At 42.4% G+C, this 22,750-nt stretch overlaps 1 protein-coding gene and 1 long non-coding RNA gene across 3 annotated transcripts in view; one reads left to right on the top strand and one right to left on the bottom strand.

Moving 5' to 3' along the window:
* The window catches only part of gli3 (GLI family zinc finger 3), a 228,327-nt gene that overhangs the window by 82,756 nt on the left and 122,821 nt on the right, over positions 1-22,750 (bottom strand). The gene's annotated exons all lie outside the window — the stretch shown is intronic.
* LOC307120071 lies at positions 13,772-16,668 on the top strand. Of its 2 annotated transcripts, XR_013815744.1 has the most exons (7): positions 13,772-13,898; positions 14,471-14,544; positions 14,722-14,769; positions 14,853-14,935; positions 15,086-15,291; positions 15,460-15,619; positions 15,786-16,668. It is a non-coding gene; the product is annotated as an uncharacterized lncRNA (long non-coding RNA). The 2 variants fall into 2 exon arrangements; XR_013815743.1 differs by lacking the exon at positions 15,460-15,619.

Below are 22,750 nucleotides of genomic sequence, written 5' to 3'. Positions count from 1 at the left end.
TCGCTGTAATTTGGATGCATTTCTAGACTTGTATTTCTTTAAATGCTGGCAAGTATTTACAAGAGCAATATATTTCATCACCGCTCAAAAAATAAAAATAAAAGCACGTAAACTTTTAATTTGGGCCGTTATTTATGGCAGCATTTATTCTTATCATACCAAGTGTATGAAATTTTATATGACTTCCATGTGAGAAACAGAGGCAAACAGCACACAACCAAACGTTAGCGATTGGTTATTGCAGATCCAGAGTGGCTCTTGGCAGATCCAATAGTTTTAAACTTCAACAGAGTACCCGCCTTCAAGGAAGTAAACGCTTGTCAATGGAAAGTGGCCTGACTCTCTGTCCAAATGAAATGTACGAGAGTCTGGTAAGACCAGACTAGCGTTTAGCGGCTTTTGCATCTGAACTCTTCATATATATATATATATGGGGGGGGGGGGGTGTATAAGTATAATTGGTAATATAATACTGAGTTGATATAGAGAGAAACCGACCGACAGTAATGAAGAGTTGCAATGGGCTCTGGCAGTGTAACAAGGCAGGGAGCAGCAGCGGATGTGTTTTTTGCTTGTAAACATCAGGCATCCTTGTGCCAAGGTGTTTAAGGGCTGTGCCCAGGGACCAATGGCCAACATCTGTGCCTAATACCTCACCATGCCACAACCTCCTCGCATTTGTAAAGCCCTGCTTTGCCTCATTCCTCACTTTACATTAGGAACTGTTATCATTTCATACATAATTTGACAGCACTCAGAAAGCTCATTGGTGAAACTGCAAGAACTGCAGCTCTCATTCCAACACTAGTCCTTGAGAAAATCACATCTGATAAGATCAAAAAGTCCAGAAAGCCAGAAAGAATTTGACACTGGACCCATATTTTGTTTTTGAGGGCTGTTGGACTATTTATTGTCCTTGAATGAAAAGAAAATCAAACAGTGATTAGAAAGCTGAATTCATGACCAGCTGCATGCTGGGAAACACATATAATCAGAAATTAGAACTTTTATATCCCCATCTCTCTCTTTGTTCTTCCTTTATCACTCCACAAAACATTTACACTCCATATACTGTACAGCAATACAGTAAGCCTCCAACACTCCCGCATTCCTATCTTGCAGCACTCGTTTAATTCCCCTCTGTTCCTGTTCCATCACTCATAATATTCTGTTCATCCCTCACATCAACATTCACCTCTCCCTTGCTCCTCAAAAGTTGTATGTTCCCAAATTCAGCTTCCTCCACTCCACCAGTAGCTAATTTCAGAGCCACTCTGCACTCGGTCAACCCTCCTCTCCCACGTTCCTCTCTCCTCCTTCATCAACTTCTTCCTCTCCTGTATCAACCCCGCTATCTTTCCGCACCAATTCTCTCACTTTTTCTTGTTCGTTTTATCAGGTGTCTTTGCAGTTTACTCTTTATCTCCTCTCAGCCCCACTCAAATGAAAGTCACACTTGTTAGGGGCACCTTTAGCTGATATATTGAAAATCTAACAATTTCAAACTAGGTTTCATCCATGCTAAAGAGCTGGAATTAAGTTTTGATCATGGTTTTATCAATCTTCCAGTATTTTTTTTTATATTGTCTGTCTTTTATATGGTTGCTAATATAACAAGGTAGATAGAAGTAAAGTAACTTGAAAACCCCAATTATTTTCTAAAATACATTGTGTGATTGTAATGGCAAAAATATTGGGGACAGAAAATATTACTTTTTAAATAATTCTCCACATAAATAGTTCTTTATTTTCTATTTTGTAATTTTAAGAAACTTTCAATAAAGGTATACAATTCTCAATAAATGTATAGCATTCTATGTGTAAGTCTAGAAACCACACTTAATTAGCCCCAATGGAAAGTCTGAATCGTTCCCTATCCTCTATGTCCCATTCACCATATATAAAATAATATTGTGTGAACAAGTGACCGATTTCAGCCGCAGCTTCAGTGTGTCTATTTATAGTGTAGGGGGCGGGACACTTCAGATTCTATAGAGCATTTGATTGGACAGAAAATCGAATGAGAAGCTGAGGTGCAGTGATGTCATCTCGGTTACGTATGTAACCCTCATTCCCTGAAGGAGGGAACGGAGACGTACGTCGGAACTGACCGACGAATTGGGATCTATTTTCAGTGACCAATCTACTTTGAGTGTTTAAAAACGTGCCAATGAACATTGGCATGCGGTTCACGCATTCCACGGCCCGCCCCGCATTGCGGGGATAAATACGGAAGTGGAAGTGGCGCATATCGTTTTCAACTGAGGAGATGAGATACGTGGCTTGGGCCTTCAGCTGAAGCACAGCACCTGGCAGCACCTCCTTCAGGGAACGAGGGTTACATACGTAACCGAGACGTTCCCTTTCAGTCGGTCACGTTCGACGTACGTCGGAACTGACTGATGAATTGGGATCCCTACCAACACGCCAGGGATGCTGGCCCTTCCAGCGCCCTGCCTGAGCGCTCTGGACCACTCCTATGTTAGAGTGGGAGTCAGGGCTCCGGGCAGGGAAGGACAGTCACTGCTGTTCCTGCAAGACCCACTCAGTGTGACTATTGGATAACACTGGGAAAGCGTGCCCGTCTCGGGGAGAAGGTACGCTGCAGAGCCACATCCTTCAATGGAAGGAGAGGTGGAAATACACATAAGGACTAACCTATCAGGGTAGTGCTACCTATGGCAGCATTTGGGGTGGATCCAACTTGGTCCCAGGGGGGAAAGAACACTTTCACTGACACTGGGCTAGCCGAGTAGGGTAGCTTGTACCATGGAGAATACACATATGGGGTAGCCGTTAGGGGACCGCAACATATGGAACCCAGCCTACACACACGTTCCACAAGCATAGGGGTGCGGACCTGGCGTCAGACAGCCGCAATGTCTGACACCGAAGGGGTGACGGAGGAACTCACAGGGTTAGCCGTTTCCGGGGAACTCAACTGAAGCAAAATAGACACATGTATCCGGCCCGAGGGCGGGAGTGGCATTGCAAGCCGACACTAGAATGGGTACTTAGTGCTACTGGCCACTGGGGGCGAGGATGCGGGAAGATACCGGCTCTACACAGAGGCTATAAAATCTAGCGAATGTGTTAGGTGTCGCCCAGCCCTCAGCTCTACAAATATCTGTCAGCGAGGCACCTCGAGCAAGCGCCCTGGAGGAAGCTACACTCCTTGTGGAGTGCGCTCGCAACCCGAACGGGCAAAGCGCGTCTTGGGACTGGTAAGCCAAGATGATAACATCCAGTATCCAGTGGGTTAACCTCTGCTTGGAGACAACCTTTCCCTTCTGCTGGCCTCCGTAACAGACGAAGAGCTGCAGTGAGGTTCTAAAGCTTTGAGTCCGGTCCACGTAAGCGCGAAGAGCGCGGACGGGACATAACAAATCAAGGGCTGGGTCTGCCTCCTCCGAAGGCAGCGCTTGCAGGTTCACCACCTGGTCCCGAAAGGGAGTGGTAGGAACCTTGGGCACGTATCCAGGCCGGGGTCTCAGGACAACGTGAGAATTGGCCGGACCGAATTCTAGGCACGATTCGTCGACCGAAAGCGCATGCAAGTCCCCTACCCTCTTGATTGAGGCCAATGCCGTCAGGAGAACTGTCTTCTTGGACAGGATTTTTAGCTCAACAGACTGCAAAGGCTCAAATGGAGGACCCTGGAGTGCTCTGAGCACCAGGGCTAAGTCCCAAGAGGGTAACGAGGTAGAACAAGGAGGATTCAGTCTCCTCGCACCTCTGAGGAACATGACGATTAAGTCATGCTTACCCAAGGATTTACTGTCTACTGCATCGTAATATGTCGCTATTGCTGCGACGTACACTTTGAGGGTGGAGGGAGACAGCCTTCGCTCCAACCCATCCTGCAGGAAGGAAAGCACAACGTTAATCGAACACTTTCGGGGGTCTTCCCGGCGGGAAGAGCACCAGTCAACGAATAGGTTCCACTTCAGAGCATAGAGGCGCCTCGTAGAGGGAGCCATAGCGGGTGTCATAGAGTGCCCCACCCCTGAGAAAGCAGGTCTTTCCTCAGGGGGATCGGCCAGGGAGGGGCTGTCGCGAGGAGTGTGAGTTCGGGGAACCAGGTCCTGTTGGGCCAGTAGGGCGCAACTAGCAAGACCTGCTCCTTGTCCTCCCTGACCTTGCACAGTGTCTGTGCGAGAAGGCTCACTGGGGGAAACGCATATTTGCGTAGGTCCCGGGGCCAGCTGTGCACCAGTGCATCTATGCCTAAGGTACCCCCGGTCAGGGAATAGTACCACTGGCAATGGGTCGACTCCAGAGAGGCAAACAGGTCTACCTGTGCGACCCCGAAGTGGTCCCATATCAGCTGGACGCTCCGGGGGTGGAGTCGCCATTCGCCCGGAGGTGTCGGCTGACAAGAGAGCTCGTCGGCTGTCTGATTCAGCGCACCTGGGATGTGAATGGCACGAAGTGACCTCACAAACTTCTGACTACACAGGAGGAGATGGCGGGCGAACCAGAGCATGCAACGGGAGCGTAGACCACCCTTTTGGTTGATGTACGCAATGGCCGCAGTGCTGTACGAACGGACCAGTACGTGCTTGTCCCGGAGCGGCTTCTTCCAAAGCGTAGGAATGGTCTGTGTCGAGGAAGGATAGAGACATGAAAGTACGCGTCCTTCAGGTCGATCGATGCGAACCAATCTTGGGGACGGATGCATTCGAAAATGCGTTTCTGCATTAACATTTTGAACGGGAGCTTGTGCAGGGCCCGATTCAGAATGCACAGGTCCAAGATTGGCCTTAACCCACCCCCTTTCTTGGGCACAATGAAATAGGGGCTGTAGAACCCCGACCTCATATCGTTAGGAGGAACCGGCTCGATCGCGCCCTTCGCCAGCAGGACATTGATCTCGGACCGCAAGACATGGGCATGGTGAAGAGGATGCCCTTGTACTTGGGAGGCCGGCGTGCAAACTGAATTGCATAGCCGAGTCTGATGGTACGGATGAGCCAGTGTGACGGCCTGGGAAGACCTAGCCAGGCCACCAGAGACCGAACAAGCGGGACCAACAATACCACAGACGTGCCCGGGGTGAGGCAGCGAAGCGGAGTATTCAGACCCGACTCTGGAGGCCCGGGGGCGGCCCGGAGTGTTGCCTGAATACTCCAGGTGGGGCAGAGTGTGGGTGAGAAGGCCCAGGGGTGTCCTCGGTGCCCACACTGCTGCCCCCTGGCGAGGGGGGAGAGGGGAGGAAAGGAGTGGCAAGGCCCGGGGGCGTCGCACACTGCCAACCTGTCCCTCTCGGGGCTCAGGGAGGGAGGAAACTGCTCTTTTATTGTGAATGTGGGATCTAATCGGTACCAGTCTTGGAAACATTCTCCCCCCTGTCCTCCCCCGGGGGGAGGAGGGGTGCGGACACCACCTCCCCTGGAGCAGATCCTCTTCTCCCTGGGCTCCCCATGTCAGGGCCGCTTGCCCTTGCGCTTGCCGGCGGACTTTGCGGGACCCTGCACGGGTTGGGCGGCACCCTTGCGACCGGCGCCCTACTTCCCCGATGGTGGAGGCTGCTGCTTGGGTTTAGCAGGGGCAGAGGTGGCCGAAGGGGGACGCCCTCGGCGACGAGCAGGCAGAGGTGTGGCCGGCGACTGGGTGGAGGCAGCAGCAGGTCGCCGGGGCAGGATGTTTTTGATGGCCTCCGTCTGCATCTGGGCCACCGAGAACTGCTGGGCGAAGTTCTCGATGGCGTTGCCGAAGAGGCCGGCCTGGCAGACAGGGGCGTTGAGGAACCGCACTTTGTCGGTCTCACGCATATCTGCCAGGTTCAGCCACAGGTGGCGCTCCTGGACCACAAGAGTGGACATCGCCCGACCCAGAGTGTGTGCGGTGACTTTCGTCGCCTGGAGGGCGAGGTCCATCGCGGTACGCAGTTCCTGCATAACCCCTGGGTCGGAACTACCCTCGTGCAGTTCCTTGAGCGCCTTGGCCTGGTAGACCTGCAGGAGCGGTCGTGGGAGCGACAGCAATCGTGCCTGTCAACTGGAGACAGATACCGACGAAATCCAGAAACACACGGTTTGAATGACATCTTGAAAAAGACGCAGGGTCAAACCGTGTTGATCTTTTAGAAAACCGCTCCGTTCAGTGCCGAGGCACACAGGGGAAATGGCCACGGCTCACAGCGGTTCAAAGGTGCAAGCCTGCTGTAAGCACTCAAGAGGAAAACGCCCAGCAAGCTGTGAGAACAGCTGTTTGTTTTCTTCGCTTTGCGACCACCGCTGTAAAGCACTGTCACACCGACACTGGAAACAACCGGAATGGTTTCAGGAAAATCCTCTTCTCAAGACTGTAAACACTCTTTGTAGGAACACACACAAAGGTAATGTTCGGCTCCGAAGTTGAAAGCAACGCAGGGCGGGCCGTGGAATGCGTGAACCGCATGCCAATGTTCATTGGCGCGTTTTTAAACACTCTGGGCCCTATTTTAACGATCTGAAACGCAAGTGTCAAAGCGCGAAGCGCAAGTAACTTTGTGGGCGGGTCTCGGCGCTGTTGCTATTTTCCCGGCGGGATAAATGGCTCTTGCGCCCGGCGCAAATCTAAAATGGGTTGGTCTGAAGTAGCTTCATTATTCATAGGTGTGGTTTGGGCGTAACGTGAATAAACCAATCAGAGCGTCATCCAACATTCCCTGTAAAAGCAGGTGCGCAAGTTCCATTATGGATTGCTATTATTATGGCGTATTTACCAGGCGCACGCCAGGAGCGGTTCACAGCCGAGGAGACTGATGTTCTTGTAAGAGCAGTGAAAGACAGAGAAGTTGTGTTGTATGGGGATGGGAGAAACCCACCCAAAATAGCGTCGGTTAAACAGGCGTGGGAGGAAATAGCCACAATTGTTTCATCAGCTGGCATCCCCAGAACGTCGCACCAGTGCCGCAAGCGCTACAATGACATCAGAAGACAGGGAAAGTCCAAGCTTGCCAGCATCAATCGGGCACGCCGTGTAACGGGAGGTGGATCTGCCTCTACTCAGGACCTGACGCCAGCAGAGGACCCTTACGAAACAAAAATATATTGCAGTATATTGGAAAATATCATGTAATACATTAGGCGATATATACCAATATATGGGATTTAATATTTATATTTTCCAATATATTGCAATATATTGAAAGCGGCAATCATTTGTATATTTTGCAATATACTGCAATATATTACATATATTGTATATATGTACCATCAATATATTAACAATATATTATAATATATTTCAAGTAATATATTGGTAAATATATTTTCCTTTCGTAAGGGGACATCGCTGCGTCCACCCTCACCGATTTTTTTTCTGGTTCTTGACGGACAAACCAATTTGTTAGATGTCCTTATATACATATATGTCTTGCCAGAAGTTGACACTATTGGGCAAACAGGTCTCCTTAATTATTAGACTACAATTAGCCTGAATAATTTGTAAGCTAGATTTATGCCTATTTTTTCACATCTTCGTGGCACACCACAATGATTTCCGTCATCTCATGTGTTAATATTTTTTAGTGTAACAATTTATGATTTGCAAAAATAACTGTTGCATCTGTGTAGATTACATGAGCAAAGTGTATGCGCGTTGTGCACGCTATACATTATGGTCAAGCATGCGCCCTTAAAATAGCATAATGAACAACGCGCAACGCGCCACTGATTTTAGACTAGGTTTTTTCTGGTCAGTGGCGCAATTGTTTAATGGAACAGCAAAATAGCACCAGGGATTGTTTGCGCCGAAACACGCCTCCTTTTTTGCGCTGAACCGCCCAGGTAGCGCAAGTTCATTCACTAGTTTAGCGACGTGCTTCTGTGGAGGGAAAAGCGCGCTTTGCGCGGGTGCAAAATAGGAATGACACATGCGTCGGTGTACAAAGTCAATTGCGCTGGGTGCAAGATAGGGCCCTCTAAGTAGATTGGTCTCTGAAAATAGATCCCAATTCGTCGGTCAGTTCCGACGTACGTCGAACGTGACCGACTGAAAGGGAACATCAAAATTATTGATCCATATTGGCGAACGTGAGAGACTGTACGTTTTGAACACTTATATCTTCTAATTATATACTAAAAGCCAAAAAACTGAAATTTCGATTTCATGGGGACTTTAAGTTCTTAGTAATTCTCATTTAAAACTTTTGTAATTTCAAGAAACTTGATAAATGTATTACAAATTTTGTGGTGTTTTATTGTGTTTATGAGTGGCAGTCGTCCATGAGGGTCTAACGTTTTGCTTGTTTGTTTATTTTTGGATTAAAATTTGTTGAACATTTGCCAGTTCCTGCATTCTTATTCCCTGAGCTTCATTGCTACATTTATATAATCCAAATTCCTGTTAAATCGTTTAAGAGGAAAAGGGAAAAGGAAAGCATCAATTTGAAGAATCATGAATATCTGATGGTTTTTTTTCTAACTTTTTCCTATTCTTTCGCCACAACCTATTGAAATAAACAGTTCTCTCTTTCCTTCTCTCTCTCTCTCTCTCTCTCTCTCTCTCTCTCTCTCTCTCTCTCTCTCTGCATGAACAACAGAGGTTTATTTGACACTCACTTTGTTGTTTACATTCAAAAGTCTGTATCTAAGAGTTTGCTGTCGCCTACTTTTTCCTGGCCCATGCACTTCATTTCAAAAGAAAACATGATATATAATGTTATCTGGCCATGAGAGAACAAAAGCAAACAGTTTACAGAGAACGAAAAAAAAAAAAAGAAAAATATATCTCCAGTAATCCATATCCTCCTTTTTTCTGAACAGAACTGCCACTGCTACACTTAGTAAAGGCCAGAATTGTGCATTTATAAACTGTTTATTAAAATAAAGCTGCACATCTGCATAAAAAGTATGAGAAAGTTGCAGTTTAGAATGGAAGGATTTAAAGCTTAGGTTAATGTCTACGAGGCCATCTTGTAAAAAAAAAAAAAAAAGAACACGGAGAGAAAACACATCTCAAGCTATCCAAGCTATTCTCTATTCAGCTGCTTTATCAAACGAAAAGTACGTTTCAAATCTTCAATTAGCGGTTTTTCTTAGACAAAACGACAAACCACATTTTATATTTTGTGGTTTTCTTGTAACATACAGTAATTAAAAAAAACAAACAATTGATTTCAAAGACTAAGAGGACAGCTCTTATTATTACTATATGTGACCCGTGCTGGCAAAATGAGTCGCAATTACCACATTTTCAAAAACATTTTTATTGTTATTTTCTTGTTAACAAAACCTTCAAAATGATGTATGATTTGTTGAAATAGGACAAAAATGTATGAGCTACACCTGTTTTAAGTCGATAGAGTCAGTTTAGAAAAAAATCAAGTTAAAGTTTTCTGAAGGTTCCAAAACAAAATCACCTAGCCTTAGCCTGACAAGCCAGACCCACATCAAGATGTTGGGTCTGGGAACACACCATTGGCAGAGCTCAATCTGAGAGGCAGGATAAACGGTTGTCCTTCAAATTCCCTCTGCACGCAATAGGATAGCGCTACAACCAACCAAAGCGCTATCAGTGGTAAGACAACAATCACAAGCGGGTTGTGGCTGATGCGTTTTCCCACCAGCGGAGCTAGTTGATAGATTAAACTTTTGCTGTATCCGGTCGGCAAAACTCTGAACACATCTTCCTTTTTTAAGAATGACTTCAGTGCCGTAACGTTCTTTGTTAGTAGGGAAGTAGCAGGGATTTCACGCGGAACCGTCACAACTCTGCCGTCATTATGTTAAGCCCGCCCACCCACAATGTGATTGGCCTGACTATAGTTTGGTTTATCAAGCTCGCAAGTCTACGGAGAGTTGCTAGACGACCCTGGCTGCAAATTACATTTGCTGCCGCTAGGGCGCGTCTAGATTTCTAGGCTAACCTAGCCTAGCACTATACCTTAAAATTCCTGGTAATACCCCCAAATTTGGCACACACCAAGTCAAAACCAAATATCTATAGGAAAAATATATATTGAACTTTTTTCCCATGATACCACAATTGTTTGATTAACATTAATGAAACAGGTAGCCTATATTTTAAGTCTTGTATATTTTTTTGATTATATCAGGTAACATTTTATGCTGTTATTTGGTCATGTTACATTGTTCCCCACCACATGTTACAATGTACCCCACCAAACAGGGCATGTTGTCACATTTCACTTCCATTCTTTCGGGGTAAATCAAGAAACAAGTATACACTGTATTAATGAAACAAAACCACATAATTGTACTAGACATGTGTGCAATTAATGTGGGAAAAAATAAATACTCTGAACCCCAAGTGGATTTACACAAACTGAGAAAGTCAAAAAGCGTTAGGATGTGCCCCGCTCCCCCCTATATATCTTTTTTGTGCTGGGCGCATCCAAAACAAAAGTTTGTGTTTACATAATATATGTGTGTGTACTGTTTATAATTATTATGTATATATAAATAAACACACCTTCATGTATATATTTAAGAAATATTTGCATGTATATACTGTATATTTATATAATTTATCTTATACATAAATAAGTGCTGGGCATCGATTAAAAAAAATGTAACTAATTAATCGCATTTTTTTCTGTAATTAATCGCGATTAATCGCAAGTTTTTAATATTTTAAGTTTTTAATATTTTGATATTGTAATAATTTCAGTTACTCTCCAAATTAATGTATAAACAATTTAAAGACAGCATATTTTAAATATGTGTTGTATTGTCATCTTTTTATGAATGAAGGCCAGTATCACTGATACTAAAGTCTCTATGAAACATTAATGACCTTACATTACAGTATAACTGAAAGCTCCCAATTTCAACATTTATTAGGCTTTAAAAAAAACAACTTTTAATTTAAGTGAACTTAAAACAATCTTTACATAAACCCAAAATAATAAATGTTATATTCACCCATGGCCTTCCCTGTTATACACATGAATGTAATAGTTATCAAACACCTTTCTTAACTGCATAAATAATAAATGAAATATAGATGAATCATCATTAAAGCTACAATTTTCTCTGTTCCCGTTGTTCTTTGATGAACATTAATGACAGGCATCATCAGTGCTCCTGTCACTTTAAGAACAGCCGCTGAGGAACATGACGCGGATCTCACGCGCTGTCCCGCGCATCTCATTTCCTCACAACTCTTTAAGTTCATTTAAGACGTTATTTAACTAATTTAAGACTCCTAATATGAGAATACTCAAAATCCTCTGTGTTATTGTTTGTTCAAGAGCAAAAGAGAACTCGATGTGAGCAGGAAACTGACGCGAGTCTATCTATGCGTCGAGTGTGTGTGTGTGTGTGTGTGTGTGTGTGTGTGTGTGTGTCAAGACACACACACACACACACACACACACACAGACAGGACATTGGCATACAACGCGTTCTCTTGTGTCTTGTCGAGCTTGGAAGCATTTACATGAATAAGAGCGTGATGATCATGTAACGCTAAGCAAAAATGGATATAAAAACGGACGCTGCGTTATTTGCGTTAAATATTTTTAATGCGTTAAGCTGAAAAAATTAATCGCCCGCGTTAACGCGTTAATTTGCCCAGTCCAAACATAAATATAAATATTTTATATATAAATATAAAAATTTTCTTAAATATATACATGCATGTTTGTGTGTTTACTAGGGGTGTGACGAGACACTTATCTCACGAGACGAGGCGAGATACGAGATTGGGTTCATGAGAACGAGACAAGACGAGATTTTTACATAGTATTTTTAAGAAATCCTCAATGATGAAATACATGACTAGAAAAAATGTTTGCAGGTGCATTTTAAATGTTTTAACTCATCATCTTGTAATGCATGTCATTTTAGTTCTACTTTCTGAGTATGAATTATCATATGCAGTAAAATACAACAATACTCAAGCACTGTAAAGGTTTTGCCAAAAACTCAACTGACTGGCTTCTCTCCTGTATTATTGTCTCTTCTGACCTTAGAACTGCACATGAGCTTCTATTAACCTCCTAACTGAACTCCTTCCCACAAACTGATCATAGATATTAAGTGCAAACAATAACCATAATAGGCTACCATAATCAAAGTACTCAATATTCAAAGTGCAAATAGAGACCACATTTTTCTTCAAGCAGAGCAAAGAGATGGTTAGAACGTGATAGCTTTCATATTGAGAGATATTCGCTTGCCTCAGGGAGCCACTTTCAAACAGCGGTAGGCTAACGTATTGAAATCGCGTTTGAATGCGCGCTCGCGTTTACTTTCACTTTGAATTTCGCGATCATGTGTACTCTGGGAATAGTATTCCCAGGGAGTACTGGTGGTGCTGCACGCGCATTTTCAAATATAAGTCTGACGCTTCTGCTGCGCAACGAATCTTCCGCCACAGAGTCCATTATGTAACACACACTCGTAACACACGCTCAATGCGAGCGCTCATCTTCTCGACACGTAATCAGTGCTGTGCACTATGTACGGCTCGAACCGCTCGTGCTGGATGAGCTGATGGAATTGAAGTGACTGTTATCCACCTGAAATAAATTGTTTTTATTGCTATAAAAATCCAAACTAGAGTGGAAGCGTGATGTAAACGTAGTGTTGGCATATTCTATCCTAACTTCACCCTCACACCCAGATAGCAAAAAATATCGGCACGGCTTCTTTTTGCCGCCGGCCCTAAGCTGTCGGCTATAGGTGCGTCCCGCTGGCGGTGACGAAACGTTTGCCGCCGAATACGTCACTCCCATTTCTTGCGAGATGCCGCGGCCGACTAGCCGGCGGGCCGCCGGCTTCATTTTCTCTGGCGGTTGCCTCCGCCTTATGGACCGCGGCCGGCTGGCGGCAAGCCGCTTTGATATACAAGGATTTCTACTCTCATATTCGACCAGCCACTTGGCTATGTTTGGCTTGTTGGGAAATAGAGTGGAACTGACAGCATTTTAACTAGTTCTCACATTTGAAGCGATTATAAAATCATAATAGCCTAGCCTATATGTGAATTATATCAAATATTAGTTTTTTTTTGCTCCAAAGCCATTAGGGTTTATAACAGATTCTTGACTCTTGATTCCATGATAAGGTTAGGTTTAGGAAATTACATTTAAATTTTCACTTGATTATTTGCATGTTGAGTGTGTTTAAACAGTGTTGGTCAATTTGACCCATAATGGATGTAATACTTTTTTTTTCTTTTTTTTAGCATAATAGGAGGGTTAAGAAAGTTTGAAAGTTCATTTTAGGATATTGAACACTTTTATTTTTGTATTGCCCTTTTTCTATTTCTTTTTGGACTGACTTTAAAATAGACATGACAAAAAATTAGAACTTAGAACTTCATGACATTTTACTTTGTTTTCAAAACCCATATTTTTCTGAAAAACAAAAATATATTATTAATTATTTAGGAAAAATTCTACATTCATAAGACAAGAATAACTCAAAAGAAGCCCTCTAATATTACCTTTTATAAAGCTGATTTTTACAATATACTTTGAAACCCTTTCAAACATGAGGTCGCAAAACAAAAAGCTTACAAAAACAGAAACCTGAAAGCTTTTCAATTTCATGTGACTGCCTTAATATTATAAAGTATTTTCTATCTCAGAATTCTTATTTTTATTATTTATTTTATATAGGCTACATTGTTACATTTGTTGTTATTCTTTGTTCTACATATTCGGAACTGTACCACAATGCTTTATTATTTTTATTTTTCTCTCATTGTACTTTTTGTATTGTACTTGTCTATAAATGTACTAATTTAAATAAAAATAAAACCAAACCAAACAGAGAAGTACCTCCACCGGCCGAGAGGGGCAGTATACCTAAAAAAGACGGAAAACAAACCGGAAAAACATATGAAACAGATTTACCAACAGCGGCCGGCAACTTATCACACGGTTTTAGTATTTGAAGAGAGGAGATCAGAAAATATCCTCGACTACGAGCGTTTAAGTAAGTACATGTTTCCTTTTTGTGTAACACAATATTATGTTCATTTTTGATGTATATACCGGTAGGTTGTTTTAATTTGTTTGTGCCGACACGCACGCTGATATAACTGTGTTAGCTAACACGTGCTGTTTCGCCTTTTTTACACACTGAGTTCAAGCATGTTCTACATGTTCAAATGTATCTAGCTACTGTAGGTAAATTAGCCAAAGCTTTACATCTAGAAAGACTTAAGTTTAACTTTTGGTGTTTTCTAACAAAACAGAATGATGTATATGTTATTTAAATTATTTTGTTAGTCCGAACAAGCATGCTGCTAGGTCAGTTTTAGCGAGTGTTAGCTAACATGTGCTGTGTTGCTACTGTTCTTCTAGCATTTAAGGTGATTTATGAGTTATTTCTCTGAACTGCTGTACTTTTTATGTTTGAGGACAATGCAGTTTACTTGAATCACTACACTGAATGAATACATTTTACTGTTCCACATTTGGCTGACCAGTTTTTCCCCCCACAGCATAGCTACTGTATATTCTGTATAACGTTAACAATGCGGTTTTGTTCACATTTTCTTGCAGATACCTTGACCAGAGCACAATCGGTTATCTTCATCCAAGAGACCTACTGTTGGACAATCGTTTCGGCTTTCAAGGTAAATAAATTGTTAGTCACAATGTCTAGTTACTGGGCTATAAGGAGAAGAATATTGAAAGGAGTTGAGATGGACAAACAGGAAATTGCAGCTGTTGGAAACTTAAACAGTATGGAAAATTGTGCCTTTAGTTGTTGTTTTATTTATATATATATATATATATTTTTTTTTATGTAGATTTCCAGAATGAGAACCAAGCCCTGAGGGAAAGCAATGCACGAGCAGGTGAGAACATGCACTCTTTCTTAAATTTTACTTCTTTGACTGTGATGTAGTTCCAAAATTACCAAATGCCTTTCATTTTGTAGCTTCGGATGGCAGCGGCTCACTTCAAGAGCAGGTGAAGGAAGTGAAACAATGTTGATGACGTTTGCTCGTACTGGGCAATCAGGTACAACTTGCAAACAACACCTGTGGTTGTTGGTTTAATTCCCACTGGGGCCACCTGTACATGTAGTAGACCTAGTTGTAAATGTCATAGTTTAGTAGTTGAGGGACCAGGACTTACTGCTTTATTCTTTTATTCTGTGAACCCCTGTAGGTGCAGATCAGACCCTAATGCTGCGACGTCTTGGAGAGTTTGGCGATGTTGTGCGTAGCATGGACAACAAAATGGACACTATGCGGCAACATTTCAGTGCCAATGTGTCTTTTGGAGAGTTCTCCCTGCCAGGGGGTCTGTTACTCCCCCTCGACAACCCATTTGGCGTTGCTTGACAACAGTTTGAGGCAGGATAAAGAGCTCCAGTAAGTGTGCTGATTTTGTTTATAATGCTGTAGGGTAATCTAAAAAGTAAAATTTAAGATTGTACACTGCATATTCTACAGTCTGAATCCACAGCCTGTCACATTTTTATATTTATGTATGAGAAGCTTCAGAGATATGTAATTTGTAACACTTTTTTGTATTTTCAGCTTCGGTTTTTGGCAATCAAATGTGGGAGGGACCTAAAAACAACCGTGTGGCGAATGCTTCAGAGTATCTTCTCTAATCACCTTTCCATTAATACAACCTGGACTGGTGTAGGGGATAAAGCATGTTTTAGAGACATGTTCCTGAAGACCATTGTTCAAAGTAATATATATAGATAGATAGATATATAGATAGATAGATAGATAGATAGATAGATAGATAGATAGATAGATAGATAGATAGAAATATATAAATTTGTTATATATTTAAGTAGATGTGTGTGGCCTTATGTCATTCAAATGGAATGACAGATCTGTATTTTCTACAGGAGCCATCCGGAAGAACCCGGCAACCCAGGATGCCACTGATGAGGCGGTCCAGGTTAACGTTATGCGTTACCTGAAAGGAACATCTGATCATGAAGGCGGAAAAAGACGCCGCACAGCTGAGAGGGACCCACAGCCGACCTCTTACACCTAGGCTGACTGCTGACTACTGACACCTGGAACCCTTTCTTTATCCTGCAGTCAGTAACATCAAGACCCCTAAAGAAGCCAGAAGTTTCAGGCTACACTCACCCAATCCACACTGTTCACTGTGGAAATTACTTTTTTTTTTTTTATTCCCTGTGACCCTGCCTTGAAGGCAGCTCCTTGGATGGATATGGGATGGCGAGGTTGTTTGTCCTTTATATAGGCGCACAAGAAATCACTGAAGATAAGCCAATTTGCGCTGCCTCATTCTGGAGGTCGGGGAAAACCAGAGAACCCATAGTCAGGCTTGTTATAATGGTCTGTTCTACTACTGTTCTATTCTTCTCCAGAGCTTTACTCTAAATTATTACCATTTATCCTATTGTTAGAAATGGCTTGTTAAATGTGATGTTATACCTCGATTTATTTGGTATCCTGCACATTCTTTGGTACCAAATATCCTCATTATTTGATATAATGTTTAATGGTAATTCTTTTCATCCCAGAGCTGACGTCTTTGTTATTAACAAATATTGTAGTGTTATAATTTGCTTGTAAGGCTGTTTTTTTTTTTAAACCAAAATTTAATTGGAAACATGCAGGTTCTTTAGTAAAAATTGTTATTTATAGGCCTATTTAAGCTTATTTATTGTCTGTTATTTGTATTTCATTTATATTATCTTGTATCATTGACAGTTACTGTACTTTGAAATGTGGAATAAAAATGCCAAATGGGAATTTATCTGGTTTGTTCAATTATTATCCATCATAAACTGCATGTTACAAATATGAATAATAAATAAATAAATATATATTATTTATTACACAATAAGCGGAGGCAGATCGCTCGAAAAAAGCGTTTGCCTCCGCCGGGCCGCCTTCTGGTATAAAGGCGGCGGAACGGCGGTTTGCCTGCGGGCCGGCGGCGGAACGAAGGCGGTAGGAAGCCGGCTGCCGCTTTTAAAAAGCGGCTGCCGCCGGCGGTGCGCCGTCAAACGTGTTTGCGATTACGCAATTCTGACGCTTCTACAACCGCCGGATCACCGCCGGTGGTCCGCCGACTCATTGCTATCTGGGCACTCGTCATTACAATATGACATGAGACAGCTTTCACCTCAATGAGAAATCTCGTCACACCCCTAATATATACAGTACATAATGATTATACACAGTACACACACATATACACTCACCTAAAGGATTATTAGGAACACCATACTAATACTGTGTTTGACCCCCTTTCGCCTTCAGAACTGCCTTAATTCTACGTGGCATTGATTCAACAAGGTGCTGAAAGCATTCTTTAGAAATGTTGACCCATATTGATAGGATAGCATCTTGCAGTTGATGGAGATTTGTGGGATGCACATCCAGGGCACGAAGCTCCCGTTCCACCACATCCCAAAGATGCTCTATTGGGTTGAGATCTGGTGACTGTGGGGGCCATTTTAGTACAGTGAACTCATTGTCATGTTCAAGAAACCAATTTGAAATGATTCGAGCTTTGTGACATGGTGCATTATCCTGCTGGAAGTAGCCATCAGAGGATGGGTACATGGTGGTCATAAAGGGATGGACATGGTCAGAAACAATGCTCAGGTAGGCCGTGGCATTTAAACAATGCCCAATTGGCACTAAGGGGCCTAAAGTGTGCCAAGAAAACATCCCCCACACCATTACACCACCACCACCAGCCTGCACAGTGGTAACAAGGCATGATGGATCCATGTTCTCATTCTGTTTATGCCAAATTCTCTACCATCTGCCAAATTCTCTACCATCTAAATGTCTCAACAGAAATCGAGACTCATCAGACCAGGCAACATTTTTCCAGTCTTCAACTGTCCAATTTTGGTGAGCTTGTGCAAATTGTAGCCTCTTTTTCCTATTTGTAGTGGAGATGAGTGGTACCCGGTGGGGTCTTCTGCTGTTGTAGCCCATCCGCCTGAAGGTTGTGCGTGTTGTGGCTTCACAAATGCTTTGCTGGATACCTCGGTTGTAACGAGTGGTTATTTCAGTCAAAGTTGCTCTTCTATCAGCTTGAATCAGTCGGCCCATTCTCCTCTGACCTCTAGCATCAACAAGGCATGGCCCACAGGACTGCCGCATACTGGATGTTTTTCCCTTTTCACACCATTCTTTGTGAACCCTAGAAATGGTTGTGCGTGAAAATCCCAGTAACTGAGCAGATTGTGAAATACTCAGACCGGCCCGTCTGGCACCAACAACCATGCCACGCTCAAAATTGCTTAAATCACCTTTCTTTCCCATTCTGACATTCAGTTTGGAGTTCAGGAGATTGTTTTGACCAGGACCACACCTCTAAATGCATTGAAGCAACTGCTATGTGATTGGTTGATTAGATAATTGCATTAATGAGAAATTGAACAGGTGTTCCTAATAATCCTTTAGGTGATTGTATTATATTAACACAAGCTTTTATTTTGGATGCGATTAATCACGATTAATCGATTGCCCAGCACTCGTTTTTTTAAATAGCTTTTTAATTTGTAATACAGCTACTGTATTGAGATAAATGGCTTTGTTTCTGCAGCCAAAGTAAAACAGAAGGACAAGTATTTGGCTGAGAAACAGCCTTTAATCTCTAGTACACCAGTGCATTGCCTCCAAGGAAGTACTTCATCAGGCCTATAGTTACACAAAACTTTCTAGAAAGGGTGCAAAGGGAGCCTCCTTTCCCAAATATACTAATTTAGTTTAAACTTTTTCAAAAGCATGCTGTAAAGTTTGGTCTACCTTTCCCAACAGCCCTGCTTTTGAACTACCACTTTTTGTGGCCATGCATAATGCAGAGGGCAATTTTTTGCTGTCATTATTTCACACCGCATTCATTAAGACGCGTTTATAAAGGGGTTTAATGAAAGAACTGATTAAAGGCAAACTTTGACCAGACTCATTAGTTTCTGATGGAACACAAACACTCATTGAACAGAAAAGAGAGTGTGAATAGGATCACAATTACAGCTTATTATTTTAGGAGGATGATACAGCCTGAAGCATTTACTAAAATCACTCCCATAATCATTTTATGAAAGCCTTTTCTTTCCTTCTCCTATTCTCTCTCTTGAAGTTTCATTACGCATGCTCTTTGGGGGATTGCTGTAATGTTATGTTAACTCCCTGATTGAGAGGTAATTGTATTGTGACCAACAGATCAGATTGAGAGAACAATAACTGCTTCTGCCACTTAAAAAGTCATAAGCAAAGTCAAGAAGAGAAAACTTTCAATTATCAACAGCGTAAAATTATTGACCATCCTCCAAACACCTCTGGGTCAGTGATGTAAAATTCCTTCAAAAATCAACAAACAAAACCCACACACACATTCAAAATTGCAACATACACACAAATACTTGAACAAAACTTCTATGAGTATGTTTTTCTGGGCATTTATGAGCAGCATAAACTCAAAAATGTCAGGGTGATACAACTGTCCTGGTATCTTATGCCACATTAAAATAATTATTATTATTGGTTACTGGGAAAAGACCCATGAAATTATCTTCTATTAACATTTTTTATTATTTAAAAACAAATAAGATCGTTCAAGATCTCATATTCAAGGCTTAAGGGAAAAAAAAGTTTTGGAAAAAAAATGTTAAAGGACAAAAATAAATAAAGGATAACTTGTCAGACGTTTGTAGAAGATAGGTATAAGGAAAGGGAGAGAGGCTGGCGAGTTTGTGAATCAGTAATGTAGAACATATGATGGCTCTGTGCTGTTCTATGTTGTGTGCGCCTAGCACGTTGCAGATTTCATTACGCCGCTTCACTTGCTCATGATCTCACTGCTCAAACACGCTCGCCTGCACAGAGCTGATGACTGAGGGGCCAACGAGCATTAAACCCTGTGAGTTTGTGCGAGTCCTACGTGTCAATGTGAAAGCAAGTGCTTATTTCACCGTAAATGTGTGTGCAAACCAGAAAAAAACCCAAAGTATCACAGGCAACTAAACACACCCATGCACACCTGTGTGTGCTTGTAAGCAGTTGATAAGCTCATGATGAGAAGCATACCTTAAGGACACCGAATATTGCGAGCAGCATGCGTCTTGTAAAGCATTCCGAAAACAGGCTGCAGGATCCAGCTGTGTCTGCGTGTAAACACACATGAGTGCTGTTGAGCACTGCTCTGCGGGGGTTGCTGTTGACTTGTGCATTCTGTTTAATTATAGTTCCCGATTGGTGTGACGGTAATGGGCTAATTACAGCTGTATAAATTATCCAAACGTACCAAATGTGTCTGGAATTGAGGTGGTGGAGTGCTGGCATGGGAAACAAAGCAGAAATACGGAGCGAGGCAAGGAAAGAGAGGAGGGATGGATAGATACATATTTTGGTTGTTAAAGTGAGTGTTGTAAGTCGGATTGTAGGTTTCCAGGCCTCTCTGCTGTTCCACACTTAGTTTAAACACAAACAAATTCCACCCGCTTAGACAAATTCCACCCTCTCCGATTTCGTGCTAAAGCATAAGTGAGAAAAGAAAAAAAGAAAGAAAGAAAGAAAGAAAGAAAGAAAGAAAGAAAGAAAGTAAGAAAGAAAGAAAGAAAGAAAGAAAGAAAGAAAGAAAGAAAGAAAGAAAGAAAGAAAGAAAGAAAGAAAGAAAGAAAGAAAGAAAGAAAGAAAGAAAGAAAGATTCTGTTAATCCAACAATCAACTTGTAAATAGTGAGGTTGACTATTTCTTTTTTGTACAAATATTTTTTGTACTTTAGTACTTTAATTATTGTTTAAAATAATAATCCAGAGATTATTTAGCATTCAGTTATGTTCTGTTTCTAAGTGCAAGAATACACAAATCGCCTGAAGAAACACATTTGGCATTGATTGAATTGGGACACATTTGTTCAGACAACCCATCAACTAGTTGAGTTTGAAAATATGTAGCTGTGCACATCCCTACTACCCCCCCACCCCCCCCCCCCCCACCCCCGCCAAAAAATAAAACAATACACAGTGGTGACTAATTGCTCGTTAACATTATTATTATTTCTTTTTTATGTATGCTGAATTTAGAAATGAAAAATCATGATTATGCTTTTCTACAGCATAAACTGGAAAAGGAGGGATCGGGAAAAGAGAAGTTGGTCTAATTGTGGCTTTATCAAATAAAGTGCCAATCACAGAACAGTCCTTCTATTCATCCCACAGTGGGATAATTAAGGAGGGCCTGTATGGCAAGAATCCCTTGTGCCTCTTTGAAACAAGGGACAGCAAGAGTGAAGAGAGAGTCTGGATCAAGTTAATCAGTGTAATCACGGTCAGGTCTCAGAGGTAGATAAGGGTCGGCACCTCAGGGCAAATTAAGACCTGTACCTAACCAACACCATTTGTCTCACTCTCAAATTTCTCACTAGCTTTTCTCTTCCTGTTTTTTTTTAATCTTAGCTACTGCACTTTCAGACTTTCTAAATCTAAATACATTGTAAGTAAAATTAGCTTCGGTTTTAACAGCTGATGTTCTCTGATTCTGCTCCAACAGAAGATAAATAAACTCCCTGCATTTTCATTTTTCACATTTGTTCTCCTTTGTTTACACATCCACATTCTGCACTTCGCTCCATCCCTCAGCGAAAACCTGCATCCCTCTTGGCACCTTGAGAGTTATGGCCCAAAAACAAGCAGGAGTTGTAATCCATTTATTCTGTCCCACCAAACAAAAACTTCCCAAATAATCCTCACCAACACAGGTCTCGTCAAGAGACCAGGCCTTAGGAGAGAGAGAAAGCGCAACTTAGACAGTCCGGGAGTGAACATCTCTCTTCCCGTCTCTCGCTCTCCCTCGTCGCCTCTTTATCAAGCAGGTGGTGCCCAGGGGTGGCTGGCCAGGGCTGACAGACAAAAGCATATGTGTGTAAACTTTAAAGCTGATTAACCCGGCCCCACTGTCTTAATGAGTGTGCCGAGTAGCGGGCACCTCAGAGACATCCGCGCTGAACCCTTCCTGCACTTCAGACTCAGCCAGTCATCCCACTCCACACACATCAAAGAGCTTCCAACACAGAGCGGAGAGGAGAGGTGAGGAGAGTGGGGGGATGGTGGAAGACGCAAAGGGGGAGGATGGACAGAGGGATCCCTTATCTCCCCCTGAGAGGATGCTGCTCTGCAGAGTGAGATTGTCTCGAGCTGCCACCTGTCCCAGCCATCTTTGAAGGCAATGCTAAGCCTGTGATGGGCCTGACCTCCTTCAGCTCCCATTCTTTTATGTTTCTTTTTATTTTCTGCTTAGTTACTATCCCCCCTTTCCACCTAGTAGCCTATTCTTCCCCTCCACCCCTCTGTGTCTTGGCTTTTCTTGTGATTAGTACCAGAGGCAGGCTTGCTTCCCTTGTTACAGACTCATAATAATAATTAAAGGAGGGAAACGTTATTAGCGCTTTCTCCCCTTTCAAATACAGGCAGAGGAAAGCACCAAGTGATGGTTTCACAAACATTAAAGGGGACAGGATTTCCTTGCTCTTTTGAGAAATAGTTCAATGTATCTGGTAGACATAATCTGACATTCACAACACCTATGGAAACTAAGCAGAAAAAAAATGTCATTCAGAAATCGTCAGGGTTGTGATACTATACTACTATACTATAATAAAAAAAGTGGATACATGCAGTTGTAACGTTCCAGAGCTATTACTATGTGACATTTAAAACATATCGTGCAAATAGCCCTCCCCCCACCATTATCTGATTGAGCCATACAAAGTTACAAAACAAATCCCTCTTAAAACAAAATAAATGACAATAAAATAAAGTGCCTAACAGGTATTTAACCCGAACGCGCCAGCGCTTTTTGCTGGATTTTT

Source organism: Gobio gobio (assembly GCF_949357685.1).
Source record: "Gobio gobio genome assembly, chromosome: 23".
Taxonomy (NCBI): domain Eukaryota; kingdom Metazoa; phylum Chordata; class Actinopteri; order Cypriniformes; family Gobionidae; genus Gobio; species Gobio gobio.
This window is presented reverse-complemented; position numbering and strand designations above follow the sequence as displayed.